Source organism: Drosophila takahashii, chromosome 3L, assembly GCF_030179915.1.
Source record: "Drosophila takahashii strain IR98-3 E-12201 chromosome 3L, DtakHiC1v2, whole genome shotgun sequence".
Lineage (NCBI taxonomy): Eukaryota > Metazoa > Arthropoda > Insecta > Diptera > Drosophilidae > Drosophila > Drosophila takahashii.
Window position 1 is genome coordinate 20,080,095 of NC_091680.1, and position 13,110 is coordinate 20,093,204.

A 13,110-nucleotide genomic window follows, 5' to 3' on the forward strand; every position below is an offset into this window, starting at 1 on the left:
GTTCAGGTCATTAAAGTCTTGTTTGGGACGGGTTTTTATTGGAGAAAACACTTTAAATGGCTTGCATGTTATAGGTAACGAAATTTCGGTGTTGATGACCAAAGATATGGGTGTTAGTTTTTATACACGACATGATGATATTGAGGTAGGTAAAATGATATCGAAATGTTTTGGGGGTCAGACAATATGATTAAATAATAATAAATATAACAAAAGGTGAGACTTCTTTTTTATTTAAATGTTAAATCCCTTTTATCCCAAGAAGTAACTCTTAGTTATTTTGGCTAGTATTTTTCTTAAAGCATTTTATTTATTCACGAGACTGGCTTACAAAAAGTTTACAAAATGTTAACCAAAGAAGATGGTTTAAACCTCTGAATCATCACAGTGACTTTTTCACTTACCATTTTATATTTCCATCTGAGTACATCGTCCACAAGAAAAGTATCTTAAGATTTCATGTTCTCCATCCGTATCTTTCGTCAAGTGTTCGGTTTTTTACTGTTGCTTCTTCAATTTTTGACACACTTTCCAGGCGAGTTTCAGTTTTATGCTCGGTTGAACTGAAATAGTTTACCCAAACCCAAGTTGAAAGCAAGGCAGCCGTTTTGCAACCACAAATATGCAGCAAGGATGTTGTGGGTGGTGGGTGGAAAACTGTGGGAAAACAGGGAGGCTAAAACAAGCGGTGAAAGTGGGAGGTGAAAGTGGGATTGACTTAACCTGAGCATTAAAGTGCCTCTCGGCTGTTTTGTGGACGAAGCATCTGACTTTGATTTCTGCCCCCAAGGTGCGTGTGTCCCAATAAATTTCCCCTTCCGCTTTGCCTTAACAATTGTAGGACTAATGCACTGAGAAAAATAATGATAAAACCAAAAATCGTTCACTAAAGCTGAATCCTTTATATTTTTTTAAATTTCCGATCATAGCTTTCCATTATAAATATTTATTTTATTTTTAATCAGGACTTTTAACATGTTATTTATATATTATTTTTTTACATAATAAAAAAACATAAAATTTTTTTGTGTGCTTGACTTTGTCTGCCAGGGTTGCCAGGAGAACGGAGAAAGGGTTGCCTCTCCTCATCTGCCATGGAAACAATTGAAATGGCAACCGAGCGATGGCATGCCGTCAACATTTTTCTGCCATAATCAAAGTGAATAAATAACATGAAAGAACTTTTTTTGCCCCTTCCGCTGGCATTTTCTCTCCTTAACTGAAACACAGGCGACAGAGCAATTAGAAATCAAATTTTCTGTGCACAGGGAGCGAGCGAAAAATAAATGGTTGGGGGCTCTGAGGGAAATTAATTAAAATATTCCGGAAAGGCAGAAAAAAAGTGGACGGGGGCATAGGACAGGGCAATTAGATTTCATTTATTTCTTTCTACTTTTTTTATTGTTGCTCTACCGACCACAACAAATGATGGCATGGTCTAGGTTAAGTTGGGTTCGAAGGAGGGAGAAGTAAAGGCGGGAAAAAAATTGATGGGGACTGGAAAAATGAAATTAAAAATCGTGAAGCTATCTGGACCTTAATTGCGAACAATCTTGTAATAATAATCCCTTATTATGAAGGGTTTCTTCAACGTCTAAATCGTTAATCATTCAGGTTTGGTGTTCTTTTTGGATAAGAAAGGCATAATGTACTGTTTTTTCAAGATAATCATTATGAAAAGAAAGAAATAAGACAATAGATCTTATTTGTAAAATATTTATAATTTAAGGAAAACTAAAATGCCTAAAGCATTTAATTCAACTTTCTTTTATATACTTTTTATTAGAGTTCATGTGACTACATATACACAGATATATTTTACAACATTTTTACCATTTTCCAACGTATTTTTTCCCCCAAGTAAATATGTGCACGGCTTTAAATCCATTAAGTCCGCTCTCCAATTTGAACAATTCAATGCGAAATGCCATTAAAATCATGTCAATTGTAATACGAGAGTAAAGCTTCATGTGACCGTAGTTAAGCCTGTCTCTTTTTAACCAAACTTTCCTTCCCGCTCGCACCTTTTTCCCCCGATTGTTACAGTCAATTTTTTGTTAGGCAGCTTTTAGTTTTGATGTGCAGGGCGTTAAATTTGTCACAGTCCTCTCGCTTGCTCTTTTGGTATGCGAATACGGCCATCTTTCTCTCCTTTCCCCGTGCATATAGAAAATGTCATACAAATAAATTTTAATACCACTCGCACACACCCACACACGCACACTTGCACCGTGAAAAAATGCTGGGGAAAAGTTTCAAGTGCAGTGCAAAGCGCACACCTCAATTTTCCCGCCCGCCACGCCCCCTTTGCCCAGGCTGTGCAAAAATGCCATAAATTAAATTTTATAAAAAACAATTACAGAGGAGCAGAGAACCGCCCCTTTTCCGCTTTTCCCCCGGCTTTCCACAGGAAAACCTTGACAGGTCTACATGTGCCCAGGCTGTGGTTTACACTTGTAAGCATTTTCTGCCCGAGCATATTTCATGCAGAAGGACCCAAAAAAAGAAGGAAATCCAGGGACTAGCAAGCAGCATTTGCAAGTGTGTAAATTTTATTATTTTTGCAGGAAGGAGGGGCTGACTTTACCTGCATTGCTTAAATTAGCACTGCCAAAAATATGTGGGGCAACAGGTCGCCTCCTTTTGGTTAGAGTTCTACTTTCCATTTCGCTAAATTGGCAACGGGGTGGTGGTGGTGGCTGGGCGCCTTCTCTCCATACATCATTTCCGCCTTTGTGCTTTTTTATGTCCTTTTAATAGATGTCTCTGCATTGGAAGCAATTTATATTCCTTTTTTAGCCAAGGAATCTGCAAAGGAGTTGAGGCGAACGGGGAAGGTAGACTAGAAGTCCTTGCCTGGGTCCTGTCGGTGTCGTTATTTGCATTTTATGTATTCAAATTGTGACATTTACACACATGCAATCGCACATACTCGCACTCCTGTAGAAATTCACACACAGTTCGAGTGGAAATTATAGTGAAATATTAGATTAAGTAATTTGAAATTATTTCTTCAAATATTACACTAGTTTACAGCCGAAATGCTCCCCAGCAATTGATGGCAAATTCTGTTAGTTTTGGACCCCTAGATCACGAAAATAGCACTAATTTTTTTTTCGATGGCACAGTTTTTTTTTAAAGATTTTTTAAAGTTCGAAATGTTAAATTTCTGACTTTTTTCGAATTTCTTCTTATATCTCGCCAGATACCCACTCGATTGGGCCAGTTTTAGTTTTATTTTAAAGTCAATAGATCAGAGCCTAACTTTGCCATACAGATCAATATGATTGGATAAGTAATGGCAGCGCAGAAGCTCGACAAAGATGAAAAATGTGTTTTTTGGTCGACTGTAAGTCGGCTGTATATATCATAAAAACTCGAAATAAATCCGTTGAAAAATCATAATGGGTACAAACTTAAAGTTTACATCCTACCGAATAAAACAAGCAGGATATGGCCCACATCCATGGAAAATTGGATTTATGGTGGATTTTTAAAGTTCGGATTTTTCCACTTTTTTCGGTTGACAGAGTCCAAATTTAAGATTTATCATAGGCGGCGACATGTAAACCAAAATGAGTGGTTACGGCAGGCGGGTCAAAAAATAGCTAAAATTAAAAGCTAAAAAATTATAACAAAAATTTAATTTCTGAACATTCCTTTAAAAATATAAAATTGCTTCCGTTATGACTGTGAGTGTTTTTAATTAAGTACTATCCATTTGGATAGTTCATTCTTATGAAAAAAGTAACCTTAATTTCAAAAATTAAATTCACTTTAATAATTTTCTAGCTTTTAAATATCTGATTTAGCTATTAAGTGACCCGGCTGCCAACACCAATTATTTTTGTTTACATGTCGCCGCCTATGATAAATATTAAATTTGGACTCTGTCAACCGAAAAAAGTGGAAAAATCCGAACTTTAAAAATCCACCATAAATCCAATTTTCCATGGATGTGGGCCATATCCTGCTTGTTTTATTCGGTAGGATGTAAACTTTAAGTTTGTACCCATTATGATTTTTCAACGGATTTATTTCGAGTTTTTACGATATATACAGCCGACTTACAGTCGACCAAAAAACACATTTTTCATCTTTGTCGAGCTTCTGTGCTGCCATTACTTATCCAATCATATTGATCTGTATGGCAAAGTTAGGCTCTGATCTATTGACTTTAAAATAAAACTAAAACTGGCCCAATCGAGTGGATATCTGGCGAGATATAAGAAGAAATTCGAAAAAAGTCAGAAATTTAACATTTCGAACTTTAAAAAATCTTTAAAAAAAAACTGTGCCATCGAAAAAAAAATTAGTGCTATTTTCGTGATCTAGGGGTCCAAAACTAACAGAATTTGCCATCATTTGCTGGGGAGCACACCAAGAATATTATTTTGTAAACTAGTGTTATTTATGAAAATTTAAGAAATATATAAATTTGTTTAACTATAACAAATAACATACATACATAAAATTCTAATTTTTTAAATTATAGAGAAATTTTAGATTAAGTAATTTGAAATTATTTCTTTAAATATTATTTATGAAAATTTAAGAAAAATATAAATTTGATTTACTATTTGCAAATAACATTTCCTACACAAAATTCTGATTTTTAAACTACATAAATTATAATATAATAAACTTTAATTTTAATATATATTTTTCCATTAACTAAAATTTAGGTTTTAAAAATGTCTGTCTTATTCAGGTTAATTTAACTTTCTACTTATTTGACTTTGGCTGTAAATATTCCGAGCAACACTCATAGATATTCATTTGTATGTCAGTCGACTCCTGTTCGTATTCCAAGCCCCCTTTTCCGCCCATTCCCACTCATCCTGCACGAATGAATCTAATTGCGCAAATGTGTGTTAAATTATATTTTTGCATACGCAGACAATCTGGGGAAAGAGCCAGAAGGGGTTAAGGGAGAGGGCGGAACTCCACCAGAGGCGGGGGCTTAGGGGGTTATATGTGCCAGCTGGGGCTCCACATCCTTCCCACTCCCAGACACGTGGTTGTTCCGCTGGTCTTATACCATCTAAATCTAACAGCCAGGTGTGTGTTTGCATATGGCACCCTCTCTCTCTAACAACATCTGCCCCTCTCTCTCACTCCGAGGGTTGTGTGAGCAGTTCCCTTTGCTACCAGCATGCATAAGTTCAAAAAATATGTTACACTTAATTATCGAATGAAATATCTTAGGAGAACCCGCATGTGAAGGGCATGATTTTGTATTCTGATCAAGAACTAATGAAGGCTGAGAACTCCTCTAAAAGAAGCAGCTGAAAAAACGCCATTGAAAAAAAATATCTTAAATGATTGTGGGACACTTTGTCTATCTTAGAAGCTGTAAAATTTTTGTTAAATTTTTGTGTAAATATTTACATTTACATTATACATTTCATGTAGTTTTAGGTATTTGGTAATTAAACTCTGGAACTATCTATAAAATCGTTTCTAAAGACCTTACTAAAAATTGTGTAATATAAGTAGTTCATAACAATTAAAAAAGTTCCTTTTGACTAAAAAATATTTGTTTCTTTAACAATTTTACCGACTTGATTTCCCATATAAAAATTTTTCCATAACATAGAATACTAGAATATAGAATTCCCTTACAAATATCTCCACTGGATATTCTCCCTTCTAGCCTGAAAAATAAATCTGAGGCAACCACTAAATAGTACTTGAAAATATCCCAGGCCCAAGGTCGCATTCCTTAACGCTCCGCAACCTTCATAAACTTACAACTTTTGAAATCCACCCGGCACCATCATTTGAGCTACGTTTTGGATGGGGAATTCAAGGGGCTGTTGGCGGGGAAACGGCGGAAGGATATGGCATTCTTTGGTGGTATGTATGGCTGGTGTGCCATAATTGTCAGTAGCTTTTGTTGAATAATTGCTGCCATGCCAGATGCCAAAGCATCAGAGAACCAGGGCGAATACTATGTATATGGCACATTTATGGCAATGCCAATGGCACTTTACCTGTACCACCAACATCATTACTATGGCCATCATCATCGCTTTCAGCGGAAGCCAACAATGTGGAGAGCCATGGCCATGACTCTTCTTTTCAGTTGGGGCGAAATTTAATACATTTGGATTTAAAAGTCAAGACATGCGGCGTTGCCAGGGATTGGCCTTAAAAAAAGGTGAGGGGATGGGACTGGGAAGTGTGACCCAGGCACACAGCAAATTGCGACCTACACGTTGTTTTCTACTTTACATAAATTACAATAGCACAACCCACTGAAAACCAAACTCCCAACACACCCGCAAAATCCCCATTCCGTTCCGGCAACGTGCAACATTTTTATCAATTAGTTTAATCTTCTGTACCAAGGGGAGAAAAGTCGGTCCCCCCATTTTCCCTTATCATGGCAACAAACAGTTGACAGAAGTTTTCTTTGGCTGTATTTTCTTTTTTTCTGGAAGAGCTGACACCAGAAATCGTTAAAATTGATTTTGATTTCGCAGAAGAACATTTCCAATCTTGCCGCAGACACTGAAAACTTCAGACAGTGGCAAATCAGGCAAATTATATTAATTTCCCACATTGTCAGATCCCATTCGCATGACACGAAAAATCTCCGATTGAATTGGCTCCCAACTGGGAGACACACACAAAGAATTACGCAGAAAATCGATTATTTTAAAGCAGAGCGAATTGGGAGTGGGAAAAGGACTCCCTGTTCGGTCCTCTGGTTATGTTTGGGCAGAACTTTTGCCAAACGGCAGAGACAACTGCCCAAACAAATGTTCGGAAAAAAGATTACTTGAGTGCGGACAAATGCACAAACTCAAATTATAGGGCAGGCACAACAACAAAAGGAAAGTTTTCAAATTAGATTAAGGAAATTGTAATGCTCTTTTAGAAACCACGTATGAAAATCTTTCAAAATGCATAGTTAGATCAGAATGAAAGAGAAAACAATGTTAAAACAGGATTATGAACCCTATATAAAATTTTACGTAAATTCAATGATTAAAGCACTAAAAAATCAATAAAATTGTAAAAAAAATTTTAAATTAAAATAGTTTAAGAACTGAAAAATGTATTCACTTACTTATGAAGCTTTGCAGAGTATCCTGGTAAAGACAGAAAAAAATAATAAATCTTAAGAGATTCTATCTCTAGTAGAAATAGGATTATAAGGCCTGTATAAAAAATTACGTTAACTAAATGATTAAACACTAGAAATTCAATAAAACTGTACATATTTTTCAAAAATAAAAATAGTTTAGACACTTTAAAATACATTCACTTACTTATTAAGCTTTCCTTTTGCAGAGTATCCTGGGTAAGACAGAAAAAAATGAAAACAGCAAAAAGGCTGATGGCCTGCCAACACATGGGTGTGTCACACAGACAGGGGCTAACGCACACCAGCACACACTCACTCTATCACACACTCACATGGACGGAGACCGAATGGGGGACACATACATATAGTTGAAAAAACACTAAAATGCTCTTATTCAAATGCAGATTATCCCACACGCACACTCACTACCACAATTTCCCGGGCTTAGGCCAAGGATTTACTTTCATTTGTGCAAGGAGTGCGTGCCTGTCGCCTACTTTCCGAAACCTCCAGAATTAGACAAATGAAGTAGATCCTCGAGTGTGGAGACAAATTTAAAGTGCACACCGACACATACACAGCCCGAAAAGGACACTTAAGTACGTCCTCACATAACTCGATTTGGAGTCCTTCAACCTTTTCGGGAGCCTCAGTTCTGTGGTCTCTCCAAAAGTGACCAGTGCTGCTTGGAGTGTTGTCAACTGTTGCCTCGACTTTGGAGCCTTAAGTATCCTGTGATTTTCGGGACATCCCCATATTCCTCCCAACAGACCAAGGATATACTGATGTTTTGCCAATTATCGATTTGACACATTTCTGAGTTGTCGGTGCCCCAACATTTTGACACACGCTTCTCAGTTATTGTATTTTGGCAGTGGGCAAATGGTCAATGGCGAAACAATAGCCAAATTGAATTGGTTTTCGGATTATCAAATTTTGTAGGCCACAAAACGTAGATGAAACGAAATGAAACCAAAAACCAAATCGAAAATTTTGTCTGCTGACAATTTGCCATTGACAAATGGGAAATGAAAAGCTTGGAAATGTTTGACAAGTGCAAACCGATGTTTAACTAATGAGTTGGACGTGATTGAATCAGTTAAAGTGGTTTCAAGTGATGACGGACATCGATAGATTTTCCTATCATCATAACATTTGTAATCAATTTGGTACTTTAAATATTCAGAATTAATGAAATATTTTACGCACCAATTTTACTTTTATTATTTGTAAAGAATATTGTTTTTTACTGAAATTTCAAGTGCTTTGAAATTATAGATATCTAGGAAGGTATCGATTCGCTTTAACGAAAACCAGAAGCCCATCGACAGATTTTATAGGGAACTACTTATTTGTATAGCACTTTTTTCCATCTAACTGATGTACTTTACTTTTTGTTCTACTTAAGCCAAGAGATATTCTATTCAACTTTTTTGGGTCTCGAATTTCTTGTTGTGTCAACAACAGTTGGCCTGAATGGAAAGAGGGGCTCTTCAAGTGCCCGCCCTTCTGCGAATAGGTCGTAAATCCTATTAGATCCTCTGCAACATGTGACGGCCTTCAAAGAGGTTGAAGGGATAGCTGAGCTGAAGCTGCAACATAATCGGCTTAGGATCGTTTGCCAACAATTGATGCTGTCAACGAGTCGTCTGAAACGGAAAAATATCTGGAAAAACTGGCAGCATTTCGATCTATATGATCGATCTTCCATCAATAAAATTGGACCAATTTCCTAACTATATTTATATGGTCCGAACGAGTTTTCTAACACCTTTGCTGTCAAAGGTCATATAAACCATGTAGCTTTATAGGAAATTGTATCAATAATAAATCCCATAAGATATAAGTAAATATCTTTTTCAAATGTTTTTTTTAGTCTATCAAAAATACACAAGTATTTTGTTAGATGTAAAATTGTTAAAAACCATTAACTTAATAATAAAATAAACATAAAGGTGAAGCAAAACACAAGAAAGTCACATCAAAATCACCGACAACTGTTTTCTTTTAAATATTCTAAGCATAAAGATTCCTATCGTACAAAATTTAGTCTCTCCCAAGATGATCTTCACACCTTTAGAAAGCCATCTGGTAGCTTATCTCAAAGATCCACAAACAACAAAACCCAAACAAAATCGTCCTACAAAATTTCTCCTAACTAGATAGCCCGGTTAAACTGATCTCGTTTATCGGAAATGACTAAACACTTTTCTTGTATCGACCTAACAAGTTCTTGCCCCATAATTTGATGCCTCACCGAAGACCGAACCCATAAAAAATCAAAGAAAAAACAGAACAAGAAACCCAAGAAACTATTTATCAATCCGCGTTCAGGGTTGGGCCCAGATCAAACGAGATCGTGAAAGATCCAAGGAGTCAGCTGACTGACTGACGACTCCCAGGAGATGACTCTGAAGAAACCAAAGCGAAGCGAATAGGAAAACTCTTTGCCGGCTGTCGGGATCGCCTTGGATCGAATCCGAATAGATCGTTAGGGAAAAGGCAGAGAGACCGGCAGAGGGCCATATGGCAACCCCTGTCTAGTTTTAGGGCCCGCCTCTGACTTCAGGCTATGCCATATGTTGCACTCTTTTTTCGGTAATTATCCTTTACTCGCCCTCTCCTTTTCACTCTGCACTGAAAGCAAATCTTAAAGCTGGTAAATCAAAGTTTTTTTTTCATTTGTTATATTGGGCAATTATTATTGGGGGTCGCACATTCTTGATAAAATGAATAATAATACATTATTTAAAGATTTCTAAAATGTTATAGTATATATAAATTAATATAAAATCGATATAAAATAAAATCATATTTTTTTATTTTTTACATGCATTTAAATTAAGAAACACTGTTGTTGCTTAAATTAAATATTTGTATATTTAACTGCCAATACTTAAAATCCACATTCTTTGCTCTTGCAATTTTTAAGTCATTCAATACACCATTCCATATCCTCAGTGTATTCTCCTTCCTGTCCCAAAATTAGTCTCAGTTTTTTCAATTTTTGGGTCTTGTTGCACAGACCAAAGCGGCTGCCGCAAAACTGCACAGCGTTAGTACGAGTAGGTCGGGAACGAGTATCTCATGGATGCGACCGCGGCTAATGCGCTTATGTACGCTCAATAAGACGCTGACAGCCGTGTTTTTGGGGCCGTCAAGGTGAAGGGCGTGCCCAAGACCTCAGAATGCTGTCTGGAAAAGGTTTTCCGTGTACACAGACTCATAAAACTTGCACCGGCTTGCCCGGCATACCCCACACCATTCTTTGGGTGTCTGGTTGTGTCTTTAGCATAATCTGCATATGTCTCCCAGTGCAGGCACTAAATCTAACGCCCTCGAATCTAGAGCACTTAGCGCCAGCTGCCTCCAGCATTGAGTGTTCCAAGGATCCTCTCCTTCGGCTCAGCGGGATTCCTAGTTTTGGGTTTTCTAAGTACACAGAAAAATAAGAAGAAAAAAATAAAGTCTTGTGGTGATTCGTCATATTGATATTTTTCCGTATTTATAATTTAATACGATTTTAAATTGTTTATTCTGTCAGCAAATAGTTGAATTGGTAAAAATATGGTATTTAAATCTATTGAATAGTTAATTGCGAAATTATTTGATGTTTTTGGTTTCTTTTATCCTCCAAGTCAATTAATGTTATCTTATTTTTCCTGGTGTACTCCATTTTTCTTGTATTTTGATACTTTTGGTGTCATTTATCATGACCTTCGGCTGCACTAAAAATAGTCGCTCTAGTTGGTCATGATGAAGAGCATAGGGCTTGGGTTGAGAGTGAGTAAATAAGGGCTATACAGATAATGCGATCGGTGACGATGTACATGAAGTACTTATGGCTGTGTCAAAGTAATCAGCTGGTTGAAAGTTTGATGATCTTGAGAGAGGTCAGAATGCGCGTTGTGCTATAAAAACGAAAAAGAAATATTTATTCTTTAATGGAAAAAAATTAAACGCTTTCGACAGCGTGAAAAATGAGATTATAAGGCCTGACCTTTCCTAGCCCCCAGAAAATAAATCAAAAGCAGACAGAAGTATACCTAGAAGTTATTTCATGAACTTGGATTCTTTTTTATAAAAACGATAAAAAAATAATCAATTTTTGCAAATTTATAATTATTTTTATAATTTAAATATTTTTCTTAGCTGTAGATTCTTTAAAATCCACGAACATTAAATGACACATAAATTCTAATCCATAAAAGCAATTAATGCAAACCTGCTGCCCCAATAAGGGTAATTATAATTCACGAAATTGTTTTGCTTTTTTTCCGTCACTTTCTCTTTTTCCCTTTAGAACGCTGGCTTAATTTAATTATTTTATTGAAATTTCAATTTTCGTATATCATTAGCATAGTTTTGCTCTTCAGCTCCCGTTTCCTCCGAATGCCTCGTCTTTTTTATTTAAAATTCAACAAATTAATTTTGTTGTTCTCCCGAGTCCCAAAAAAAAGAAAAGCGAAAAATCTGCGCATTTTTCCAATCGCCCGCTGACTTACTAACTTAACCAACAAGCCAGGCTCCCTCCCCCCGATTCCCTGCGATATGCTTTGCCAATTTGACCCCCATCGGCGCCCCTGTATTACCTCTTTGCCCTGCCCTGCCACTTGGCCCTGACTTTTTGCGTACAAGTGAATTTTAATTTAATTTCCCTACAACTAGACGTTGAGCTAGACGTGAGCTGAGCGAACAAGCACTCCCCCAAACCCCCAGCCCCCTCCGCCCGTTTCCTCTCCATCACCGCCCCTGAAGAATCTACAGTGTCGGTCAGAAAATAAGTAAAAAGAATATTCAAAGCTCAAATGAAATGTATAGCATTTTGAAAATTAGTTTTTGTGTCTGTATCTCAAAACTGAAAGTTAGTTTTGTGTTTTTCTAAAAATTTAGAAATTGAATTTCAAACGCCATTTAAAAAACTGAAAGCAGACAAAAAAACAAGAGCGGTTTTAATTAACGGAAATAAAGATCCATTTAAAATGGTCAAAAATATCTTGTTCTAAAATCAACTAAAATGATTTTTAATATTTTAATATTTTTGTGAAAAATTAAATATTTTGTATCTATAAAATGTATTAAATGCAAAAGTGGCTATTAATTTGCCCGCGACTGTATAGAGGATAGACATAGCTCTGCTCTCCAGATCCTGGCGCTTTAATTGTGTATGGCATGACAGCGCGCAAAATGGCGTCGAGAGTTGCACGTCATCAGGCAGCAGTGCCACTCCCCCCCAGCTTCACCACCCCTTTCCCGAACCCCCTCCCCCAACGACCCGCTCTCTCTGTTCTGTGTGCGATTTTCGTATTTAGTTAAACAAAATTAAAACGTGATTTGTTTTCTTGTTTTCGCCTAGCACTTGCTCCCTCCATTTTTCCGACTTTCCAATGCCTCCTTGGATGTTTGCACATTTTTGGCATTCCTCGAGTGAACTACGACGAATGTTTTCGGGGGCCTTCTTCATTAGGTGGCAGGATTTGCCCGACTTAAAGCATTTTAAATTCAATACGCCACAGCCTCCTGTCCCGTCAATAGGAAATTTATTGCATTTACAAGTCGATTTATTATGCAGGCAACTCGAAGAGGGGGAAAATACACAGGGGCAAAAGCATTTGCCAGAGATTCGTTAGTTTTTCAAATCTAAAAATAGTACCTCTGCAAAATACTAAAAAGTGGGCTTCTACTATTAAATTAATATTCAAATACATTTATAAATGAATATATTGCCAATTTAAAAATCTAAATCTAATGATTATATTAAATTGTTGTCTCTGTAGGGAAGCTGTAACCCATCAAAACTGTCCTTGGGTTCCGGTTTTATTTTTAGTTTTTGTACTGCTGCGGCTGCCATTTTCCAATCTGCACTTTCATTTGAAACGCTGCTGACAATTTCCATTTGGCGACTCCCTCCAGCTGTCTTCCTGCAATTCGGTTTTCCTCGCTCCTTCACTGCCGAGCTTCGAACCAAACCGCAGCTGGTAACCAACTGACGTTTAGATTTGATTTGAAATGTT